The 11,943-nt window shown below is 41.9% G+C and overlaps 1 long non-coding RNA gene across 1 annotated transcript; it reads right to left on the bottom strand.

The window, feature by feature from the left end:
* Positions 1 to 3,950: 3,950 nt before the first annotated feature.
* Positions 3,951 to 6,044, bottom strand: LOC115399884 (uncharacterized). The gene is made up of 3 exons (XR_003932737.1): positions 5,890 to 6,044; positions 5,432 to 5,610; positions 3,951 to 4,047 (listed from the first exon to the last, which is right to left on the bottom strand). It is a non-coding gene; the product is annotated as an uncharacterized LOC115399884 (long non-coding RNA).
* Positions 6,045 to 11,943: the final 5,899 nt, after the last annotated feature.

Below are 11,943 nucleotides of genomic sequence, written 5' to 3'. Positions count from 1 at the left end.
TGCACACTGGATGTGGTCCAGCTGCGGAACGGCTCCGGTCCGGACACCGCAGCTAATCCGTAGACATTAAAATCAACGCTGTGATGCACACCGGCCGTGGTCCGGCTGCGGTCCGGCTGCGGTCCGGCTCCGGAGCCTCTGCGGAGCTCCGGTCTCTTTCCACAAAGATCCTATTTTTCCGGATGCCAGAGCCCTACCGCGTTAATTCAGACGGAAGCAAGTCGGGTGCCCGGAAGGAAACGCGATATGTGTTCCAAAATAAGTCACTTCAAAATAAAATCTGTGTCGTGTTTTTGCCTTAAACCGACACTAAGGAACTTTTCAACCTTAATAAAACATTTTAATATCTTTTGTGATGATACATCGACTTACAACTAGTTGAATGATTCCACTGTCACGGGCTGAGGGCGTCAGTATTGCTTTCACTTCGACTAAGCAGCTGTGAGGAGGGTGGTAGGAACCCTGCACACTAAAAAACTCCAAATGTGCGAACTGCTTTACGGCATGAGTCACATCATGATATAACATTGTTTAGCCACCCTTACATTCATTACCTCGTCACTGTCCGTCCTTCACACAGCCACTGGAAACAAATGTAGGTGAGTTCAGTCCGACAGCATGCCACCGGGAGCAGCATTTTACCACGCCACGCGCTAGGCCTCATGGGAACTGTAGTATTCCTTCATGCAAAACACTACCGCTTTTGTCCACTAGCGCTGCCAAAATCAACGAAAACTGAAAGTTCCTTAGTGTTGCTTTAATATTCTATTTTTTTACTTCTTCTGGTAGAATACAGAACAAACAACGTGATGTAGTCATTATACGCATTAGAAGAATGAAAGGGTTTTGCATTTCGTCACTGCTGAGAAGCCAAATGACACCAAAATGGTACAAAACAGCTCTATGACCGGGGCAGCTCCGTGTTGCCAGATTGAGAGGGTTTGTTCCAAATCAAGCGTCTTTTTTGAACACCCTGGACGGGTTGATGAAATGATTATGTGTTTATGACATGCTTTTTATCATACAAATACGGTTTTAACGTGCATTTTCATCCGAGACGGCGGTTTGGGCTGCTTTCTATTGAGTAAAACGGGTTTCAAATTGTCTACGGGGGATAACGACAGATCTGGCAACCTCCTCCGGCTTGACTGCGGAGACACCGCAGGCGGTGTGAATCACAGTGCTCCGGTGTACCGGGCCGGAGCCGTTCCGTAGCCGGACCGCATCCAGTGTCAGTGTGCATCGGGGGTGAATGTCATCTCCTGGTAGCTGCAGTATATAACAGGCTGTTTAGTGTGTGCTGGTTGTGCCTCAGCGTGGCTGTTGTCATATATTATTCTGTGTTCATACTGCATCGATGCCCTTGCCCTCCTGTGTTGTGTCTCCTCTGTGTTTTCTGTGGTTTTGCTCACGAGGACTTCGAATGGACCGGGGCCAAAAGTATAATCTGTTTCTCTGACCAAACCAACAAACGAAAATGGAAAAAACGGCTCAATTTTCCTTTTTTCGTTTTCAACCAAAAAACGAAAAAACGGTTTTTTCTTTCTCAATTCAAAACCAAAAGCGAAACCAACACAAGCAAATTACGGCCGAATTTTGTTTTTTCGATTTCAACTTTTCGTTTTTTCGTTTCAGGTCTCAAAACGAAAAAACGGAAGCACGTGACCCCTGACCGTCACGGGTCAAATGGACTCCCTACCAAAATAAAAGCCTTACTAATAAATGGGTAATAAAAGATAAATTACGTTAAATAGCGTTTTTATTTTTGCACAGCATTTATTGCATATACTACTAGGCTTGTAATAATGTTGGAAAATAATAATAATAATTATTATTATTCTTAACAACAATACTACTACTACTACTACTACTACTACTACTACTACTACAATAATAATAATAATAATGATTACAGGTCTGCTGCCTGGCCTGCATACATCTAATTCGCGGACGCGAGATCGTTAAGTGTTCACCTTTTCGATAAGTGTGACATGTCTGTTGATCATAAAATACGTGGGTCATTTTAACTTTGTGACATGTCAGCTGCATGGCGTGTGCTGATGAGAAACGTTTCCCTTTTTCGCCCAGTAGATGGCAGTGTGAGCCAATTTAGAAGAAGTGTCCAGTGCGTTCGGGCCGTAAGGATCTTACAATGTTATGCTCCTATGGACAAACAGTGGCATGCTCCTCTTTCTTCTTTCTTTCTTCTTTATTCCAGACTCGAAATGGTTCATAAAATTACACACAAATACTAAAGACAGCAACAAAACAGAAAAAGAGCACGACACATATAAACTAAATAAACACTCTCTCCAGTGTCTCCAGAGCACAGAAGTGTACCAGACACTGCTCTTCCCAGGTTTGACAGAAGCTTGAATAATTTTATCATCAGAGTCCATGAGTCGCTTACTTAAAAATAAAATTTCTAATAACAGCATTCAGTGTTCTGACAGCTACACCACAAGTATTGTTGTTAATAATAATAATAATAGTTATTATTATTGTTTTCCAACATTATTACAAGCCTAGTAGTGTATGCAATAAATGCTGTGCAAAAATAAAAACGCCATTTAACGTAATTCATCTTTTATTACCCATTGATGAGTAAGGCTTTTATTTTGGTAGGGAGTCCATTTGACCCGTGACGTCAGGGGTCACGTGCTTCCGTTTTTTCGTTTTTAGACCTGAAACGAAAAAACGAAAAATTGAAATCCAAAAAACAAAATTCGGCCGTAATTTGCTTGTGTTGGTTTCACTTTTGGTTTTGAATTGAGAAAGAAAAAACCGTTTTTTCGTTTTTTGGTTGAAAACGAAAAAAGGAAAATTGAGCCGTTTTTTCCATTTTCGTTTGTTGGTTTGGTCAGAAAAACAGATTATACTTTTGGCCCCTGACCTTGGTCGTCCAGAGCAGACTTTCATGTGATTTTTCAATTTCTTCGATCTCCGTGACCCGGAAGTTCTATCGTCTGTGTTTTGGTTTTTGTCGGCGGGAAACGTGGGCGGGTCACGTCAACCTGTGGGTCAGTTTAAGTCCAGCACACACTACAGAAGGATCAGGCCGAATTTTGCCCCGATCCTCTCCTCCCGACCGAAGTCTTACTGTCGGGAGTATGATAATGAGTTCGGGTCCAATCTTCGTGTAGTGTGCGGTGTGTTCCGAAAGATTTTTTCCGGTCGGAGCCTCTCGGGAGGCGTCGGAAGGGGAGATCGTAGATAATGAACATGTTTAATATTTCCTATCGCAAATCCTGTGGTGTGTGGTGCTCTGAGAGGCGCTGATCAGCTCCGAGCTGACCTGTCCACACCCTCGAAATAAACCCAGATAGCAAGCAGTTATTGAAACTATATTGAATCAATGTTATTTTTTCAACTATAAGTCATTGAATCAACGTTGGAATCTGATGTTGATTCAACATCATGTTGCACCATTTTTTAACATTGAAACAACATTGAATTCTGACCACAGACCAATGGTATTTCGATGGAATTTCAACCATCAGGAACATTGAAACAACATTGACATGTCTACTCAACTATAAATCAATGTGGTTTCAATTAATTTTAAATGGTAAAAGTGCTGCCTTGTCTACAGCCAGGATGTGGAAAGGTAATGAAAACATTTTACTGTATAATCAAATGATTACAGCAGATGACTTTAAAATACAAAATAACTTTTATTGCAATTTATGCTAATTGAACTTTTTAACAAAACAAACGAAAAAGGAACAACTTCAGGAGTGTGTGTGTGTGTGTGTGTGTGTGTGTGTGTGTGTGTGTGTGTGTGTGTGCGTGCGTGTGAGTGTGCGTGCATGCATTGTCGTGTGTGATGTCCCACCTTCCCTTGAACAACTTCTTTAGGAATTCCAGAATTTTCTACAGCAACCAATGCCAAGAACAAAACAGAAGAACAGTCTTAAGAAGTCGGTTGCATAGGCAACTTAGAGCGTCCAGTCCCCCCTGCCCTATCCGGTGCGTAGCGCAGCCACTTCTGCACCACCTGTGCAAACTCAAATTGTGTGGCTGTTCCTCCCTCCAGAACAAGAGCATCTAAACAGAAAAGAGAAAGAAAATGCAAAGTTAGCCGCTGAAAAAGCAAATGCGTATGCTATGGCCATTTTGCCATTTTATTTTGATTGTTTATGTCTGTGTGTCCACCGGACACTGATTGAGCGACCACCTACACATGATGTGCCAGGTGGTTTGACAGGTTAGAGCACAAACGGTTTCTGACTGCAACACCAGCTCGAAAGTTGTTGAAGTTTTGTGTTTTGTTAGTGGATTTAAGGGACATTTTCTGTGGACATGCGATAAGCAAATAAGGAAATGGGTAACCATACAGCTACATCCATCCATCCATTCTCTATACACAGCTTTATAACCTCATTAGGGTAGCGGGGGGTGCTGGAGCCTATCCCAGCTGACTCGGGTGAAGGCAGGGGACACCCTGGACAGGTTGCCAGTCTGTCGCAGAGCTACATATACAGACACACAATCACTCTCACATTCACGCCTATGGGCAATTTAGAATAATCAATTAACCTCAGCATATTTTTGGACTGTGGGAGGAAGCCGGAATACCCGGAGAAAACCCACGCATGCACAGGGAGAACATTCAAACTCCATGCAGAAAGATCCCAGGCCCACCTCGGGATTGAACCGGGACCTTCTTGCTGCAAGGCCAACCACTACGCCACTGTGCAGCCCCATACAGCTACAGAGTTCCAGTAATACAGTAATGCAAGTCACTGCGGTCACGTCAGCCGTCTCTCGTTTTGGGATGGTCAAGCCAGCCGCTCCAACATCTTAAGTGCGACACTTCGGTGAGTAGTGCGTCAAATGTGCTTTCATGAATTTTTTTTTAAATCATCTCACTCTTTCTATTTTAATTTTCTGATTGTGCAGAGGCAGGAATCTCATGTCTTATTTAAACATGATTTGCCTATGTAATTGAAGGCGTGGTTAGGGAGGGGTTGGGTACTCCAACATGTGTGCTCAATTCCGCGTTGATTGGGAAATACATGTGCTTGAATTCATGCGTGTGCACAGATTCATACATCTGGATTTTTTTTGTGCGAACAACATTTTCTGGATTTGATCGTACGCCATGTTTTAGTAGGACATCCATGTCTTTGTACATGAGGCCCCTGGGCAGTGAAGATGTTGGAGCGGCTGGCTTGACCATGCGAAAACGAGAGACGGCTGATGTGACCACAGTTGTAAGTCGGCGTGGCGCATTTGTCACATAAGCCCATCAGTAGCATATCATTGGGCTTAGCTACTACAGTGTAATTTTAGTTTCTTGAGATTTATTTAATTAATATTCCTATTTTCAAATATGCTCGAGTTAACAGTAGGCCCCAGGCATTGCATATTTGTTAGAGAACTGTTGCTGCTGATAGGCTAAAGCGATTGAATAATCTACAGTACTCACCAAACATGCACTTGGAGAGAGCCAGCTCTCTGAAAGGGCGCTTCTGTTTGGATGGATCCTTGTTTTTTTTTCCCAGCCCAGTTGATTTCAGAAGCTAGCTCATTTGTGAGGGTCCATGCCAGCATCCTCCGGATTTTGAGCTCCACAGTGGTCCCTCCAATTTTGGCAAGCAGTACAGTCTATCAGAACAAAAGGTATGTATTACACAAACAAGAAGTATAAAAAAAAAACCACAAGTGTCATTTTTGTGAAAGTGATTGTGTTGGCATTGTAATTCCTTTTTTTTCTTTAATGTGGAATCAATACGTTTGAGAGTAAATACAAATTCAAATAGGCCTAATTATTAATATAAAAATACTGTCATTATTGAACATATGTACATGTATTGTATTACTTTCATTGTTTTAACTGTGGATCACTTGAGTTTTCCATTACTTAAAATGTGGATATAAACCTACCATTGCTCCCTGGTTGTCCTCTGTTTGCAGAGCGGCCTCTGCTTGGTCTAGTGCCTCTAAATTGCACAATGGCAAGCCGAAGGGCACCCCCAGCTGAGGTCCCACTGGCGCTACAGCCTGGCCACACCTGCAGGACTGGTGGAATTCTCGGAACTCCTGCCGCAGGTCCCTGACTTCTTTGGTCAGCTCACTTACAGCAGTAAGGAGTCTCCGCATCGCCACATCTGTTGAAAAACATGCACTATAAGTGTCCACCCCTTTTTTTTTTTTTTTCATCACCCTGTATTACAATTTAGTGGTTTGGAATCCCATTCATTTTAACTTTCTTATAAACAATCTAACAACAATTTAACTATTTGTATGTGTAATATAAGGTGAGAGAGAGAAATGCCAGTCATGTTTAGATGTAGGAAAATATGTAAAAGATCTGTTTCAGTATTCTCAGTTCTGCAGATCTGCTTTTTCTGCCAACATAACTACACCATACCCAGCTCACATAACAAATTTTGTTCCACAGTGTAAATGTAGTTGAGAAGAAACGCCCTCCAAGGACAGTATTTCACATTAACAATTCTGCTATCTCAGTTCAGTGGTGACATGAGTTGTGGTCCCACATGTTTGATCCCAAGTATGTCCTTAATTTTGCCTATAAACTAAAATATTTAGTTTATGTGCAATTTGTCAATTGAACTATTGAAAGTTGGCGGCTTATTGTTAGTGAAAAGCACAGAGGAAAGATGAAATAACATTGTTGCACTTGCCTTTTAAGGCCTGCTGTGCATTGTCCCTTGAATCCGCAACTAATATGAGGATAGAAAGCAGACCATTTGACAGGGTTTTTAGCACGTTTGAATTTTAAAATTTCCAAAATTGCGATATTTAAATGTTTCTTTTTAAAATATACCTGCAGGAGATGACTCCTGTGGGAGTTGCATTCCAGTTGGTGAGGCCAGCAAACTTTGGCTTTGGAACTCTTCCATGAAGGTGCCAGAGACAGAACTCTTCTGAAAGAGGTCCTCAGAGAGACAACCAAATTGGAGGGTCTCGTATGTTTTGGGGGAAGATGAGGCTAGATTTGATTGGATGGTTGGAGGTGAGGAGATGATACGAGATGATAATCAGATTCTTAATGCTCTGCCAAATCTTGCATTATACACACGTGCACACATACTCACACACGCACGCACATTTACCTGGATACAGAATTCTGGGGGCTTGTGGGAGTCTTTCCTGGGTTTCACCACTGTCAGATTCTGAATAATATCTGGGATTCGGCCTATAAGTCCACAAAGGAGAAATCATTTTGATTATGTACACATACACACATATGGATGTGTACACACACACACACACACACACACACACACACACACACACACACATATATATATATATATATATATATATATATATACACACACACACACACACACACATATATGTACATATACATATGTGTGTGTGTGTGTGTGTGTGTGTGTGTGTGTGTGTGTGTGTGTGTTCGTATTTCTATCCTTGTCGGGGCCAAATGTCCCCACAAGGATAGCAAAACGTGGAACGACGTGCCTTGTGGGGACCTTTTTCCGGTCCTAAGTAGGAGAAACAGTGTTTTCTTGACCATGTTGTTGTTACTGAAAAAAGTAAAAGTGCAAAAACATTTCTTTAGGGTTAGGCTTTATTGTGGTGTGGGTTAGGGTTAGGGTAAGGGTCAGGGTTAGGGGCTAGACATGAATGGGAGTCAATGGACGGTCCCCACAAGGATAGAAATACAAGACTGAGCGTGTGTGTGTGTGTGTGTGTGTGTGTGTGTGTGTGTGTGTATATATATATTATGTGAGTGGTTTTAATGATGCTGACTGATCCCTAAGGCAACAAGTCTCTATTGGCAGTATTCTGGGATTCTGGAAAATTATGTAATATGAATGTAATCTGTATCACTGCCAATATGCATAAATAAAGATTTGTGCTGATATTTATTTGTGTGTTTTTGATGTGTTCCTGAACGGAGAAATAAACTGTCTGATCACAAAAGTCATCTGTGAGCAGAAGCATCTGCATCATTTCCACACAGTCGGTGTGTGTGTGTGAACGGTGTGCTGTCTCCCCTCTGTGGACAAGAGTTAAAGCATGGTGGTGAGGAAGCCCTCTGAGGAGGGTTTCTCAACACTGAGTCACTGATAGACTCGTCATGCACATTTAGTTTGAGACATTGCATCACAGAGTTTTTTGTTTGATTTTTTTTATGGGTGGAAAGATTTTCATCTCTGAGTGGAAATCCTCTCAGCTGCCGGCAAAATGTCATCAGTTGTTTAGTTACTCAGTGTGGTCTGAGTGGATAAACAAATATTTGCATATAACTTCATCAATGGTGTGAAAGTTTTAAACTTCAAAACATGAGTGTGATGATACGGAGAGTTTTCAAGCATCAAGAATTACCACACAACAGCAACCACAGACAAATCAAATCAGTGTGTGGCAACAGTTTCAGTTACGTGTATTCGTCAAGCCTGCTTCAGCAAACACCTATCTGACGATGCTTTCATCACAAAAATACATAAAAATACTAAAAAGTGAAGAAAAAGTGTAGTTTTATAGCTCTAAGCTCTGTTTACATGCCTCTGCCTCTGGACTGATCTCCAGGTTTGATGATCCAGATGTTGTGGATGCCGTCTATCTCCAGCTGTGGACTGACTGCCTTCATCCTCTACAGTATGGTCTTGAGGTGATCCCTGATCTCAATCTCTGCTCCCTCACTGAGTGAGAACACGCAAAAAAAGCCACTCTGATGAGAGACCAGACAGCAGTTAGATCAGCCAGAAAAATCCACAGCTTCCACAATTTGATGTAGGTACACTGACTGAACAGCGACGTCGTCACAAATGCACCTTTGTGGTAAAATATAGACACAAATTTAAAGATTTCATGTTAAATATATTTTTATTGGAGATTTAATTATATCCTTAAATGTTAGCTGACCTTAACAGCTTTGTCTGCAAATTTGGCTGCCCTCAGGCTGTTTGGATCAAGAAGATCTAGGCGGTGTAAAACAGTGGCTCACCTGAGAGCATGCAGCTGACACACTTAATCATGTTCCATCACTGCAGAGGGCAGACTACCTGACATTCAGTTTCTCTAAGAACTGCTTCCATACAATATTAACTCTTATTTACGTCTTGCTCACATTCAAAAAAAAAAAAAAAAAAAACACCAACAAGGAGCACTAACCACAGATGTCATTCAAAGTGTAACTCAAAGCCTTTCTGAAGCATGTGTTTGGCTTCATCCGTACTGTGGTACTGTGCTGTGTGAGCACACCTCTGAACTTTTCATCTTTGTATCCTTCAGTTTCTCCAGCGGCAGCTCTAACATCAGGGCTGTTACATACAAGCATGACAAATCACAACGGTCCCCCATCGGAGAAGCTGGAAGGCTGAAGGCTCAACATCTCCACCGAGAAGCCAAGAGGAGCACGGTCATGAAACCTAAATACGTGGCTTTTGCAGTCATACCGCAGTGTGACCTCGTGATTATTTCAGCATCTGTGATGACCTGCTGGAACTGCAAGGGCCAAGAGGTGATGAAGCACGGGGTTAAACATATGTTCCCTGTCACTATTTAGTATACAGTAAGCAGGAAGAAAACAAAGAACAATCGCTCAGTTAGACACATCAACAAACAACAGAATAATGCTTCATAAATGGCTTTTGATCGTGTTTCTCATCTCATGAAATATGAGCCTTTGGTTTCTCACAATAAAACTGTTCAATTTACGGTCAAGAAAACATCTGAGTGCTTTTTCAATATGATTGTTTCAGCCTTTGACAAATAAAACGCATCAGTTAAAATGCTGTAAACAGATCTTGCTCTTGATCTTCATCAACTAGCATTTCTCCAAAGTAAAGCTTTCTCCTTACTATTCAGAGTACAGACATATGAAACCACTTCAGTTTAATCGAAGCTGTCGGCTCACCGTGAGCCTGCTGTTCCTCCCTGATCCTCTGTGTGTCTCCCTTCCTCCGGTCTCTCTTCCCCCTCTCATGTGTCTTCCTCACCTGCTTCTTCCAGTCATCAAATTATCCTGTTGTGGTGAGTCTCCCCTCCTCCTGTGTATATTTAAGCTCCCCTGTTTATTTTACCTCTTTGCAGATGGTTGTGCTTTCCCTGTGTGATCTCCCAGTGTTCTGCTCTCTCCTGCTTCGGACTCTGCCTGCTGCTCTGACTTGGCCTTTGTCTCACCCTCATCGGATTTGTTTGAGCTTAATAAATGCTCTCAAACGCATCCTTGTGGTTTGAGTCTGCTTTTGAGTCCTTGCCTCTGTGACAGCATCAGCCTCAAAGCCTTGGTGTCAGAGTTTGTTAAAACATGCCTAATACCACAGCTTTTTAGACGTTTGACTGCATTGTGCACTGGAAGGTTTCATTAAATTTGGCTTTATGTTGAGATTCTGGTCATTTTCCAAAGGAATTGTTTTGTAATAGTTTTTTGTGAAAATACTGATATTTTCATCCTTTTGCACCATACAGCACAGAAAAACTTTAAAGGGGCTGTATCATGCTTTTTTAGCTAGTCCAAACCCTATTATTGGTATTAACATGGTAATGGTTTATTTTTGGCGCTAAGGAAAAGTCATTTTGTGTGAAATAAAAGATTTTCTGGGACTTATTCTGAAACCTGGAAGAGAAAATGCTCGGTTTCACTTAAAATCCCGCCTCTCCCCCTGTGGACTTTGACTGACAGCTACTTCAGCCAGTCAGCGCTTCAAAACAAATACGTCATGCGTTAGCTTCTCTCAGGGTTAGCTTTAGCTCTTTAGCTTTTGCTTCTCTACATGCAAAGACACGCGAAAACGTCTTTTCCTGTTAGAAACTCACCAAGCGCAGACCCTTCAGACTCTTCCTCTTGCTTGATTGTTGCTTTCAGACGATGGTTAAAGTTTATCTCCGTAATCGGAGATACAAAAAGCTTCAACGCTGATTGGCTCAGCCTTTTCATGACCGAGGGCCTGCAGGGGAGGGGGAGAGGGGCGGGCTTAGGGGAGCACTCTGCGCCTTGTGATGTCAATATGGGAAACAGACCGTTTTGACGGGTACACGAGGGGCTGCCTCTCTGAGCAGCAGAAAAACGAGGAAAGCTCAAACACACATCCAAGAAGGAAAAAAAACGCTTTGGGGGTGTTTTTGGTGAGTATATAGCTATATATTGTTGGAGCCTAGGACTTTTGTCCGGCCGACCTCAGATTATTACCATTTATTTAAGTATAGCTAAATGTAATGCTCAGCGCTGGACCTTACAGGGAAAGATACGAAGTATTTCGCCCCGAAAGGATCCTGATCGTTAATGAGACAGAGTTTTTATTCCACGTTCTTCTGGGCTGGGCCTGCCCCGACAGATAGGTTGGACTTTGTTCACAATTGGACAATTTGGTGTTGATTTCATCTGCCAGCCACGAGCTGACATCCTTATCGAGTATGTTTGGAACACTTGTGTGTGTGTGTTGATATCTCCGGAACATGTGGGTATGTTTACACTTTAACAGAATATCTTATAAACTAAGTGTACTTGTCTCAGGAACAAGTGTCACAATGGCCTGATGTGCAGTTGAAACAATTGTCTAATAGTAGTAGTGCTAATTAAATTGGTTTCCTACAATAACAAGGTTAAAACATACAAAAAGTGAATTTTACATGATACAGCCCCTTTAAAATTTAAATCGAAAGGCTACTATTATGGCACTATTTAACTGGTCACAACTGGGCTGCATGTGCACTTAAAAAGAAAGGGTTAGTGAGTCAAGTGTGTGAATGTGGTGGATGGATCATAAAAGGACAAACCAATAAACAAACCTATAGATGCGAAACAAAACGAAAAAGGGACAAAACAAAACAACAAACAAGTTGGAACAATGAAACTGAGTGGTATGAGGTAGAATCAGCAGCATCTTTATCCTTCTTGTGTAATGATGTTTTTATTCGCTGTTTTATGGGCATAAAAAGGGTTTGGATCTGTGGCCAACAGGCATTATAGAAATCTGCAGAATACCCATCTAATGCATG

The sequence above is a fragment of the Salarias fasciatus genome, chromosome 13 (assembly GCF_902148845.1).
Source record: "Salarias fasciatus chromosome 13, fSalaFa1.1, whole genome shotgun sequence".
Taxonomy (NCBI): domain Eukaryota; kingdom Metazoa; phylum Chordata; class Actinopteri; order Blenniiformes; family Blenniidae; genus Salarias; species Salarias fasciatus.
The sequence above is the reverse complement of the archived record's forward strand: the minus strand, read 5'-3'. Positions and strand labels throughout refer to the sequence as shown.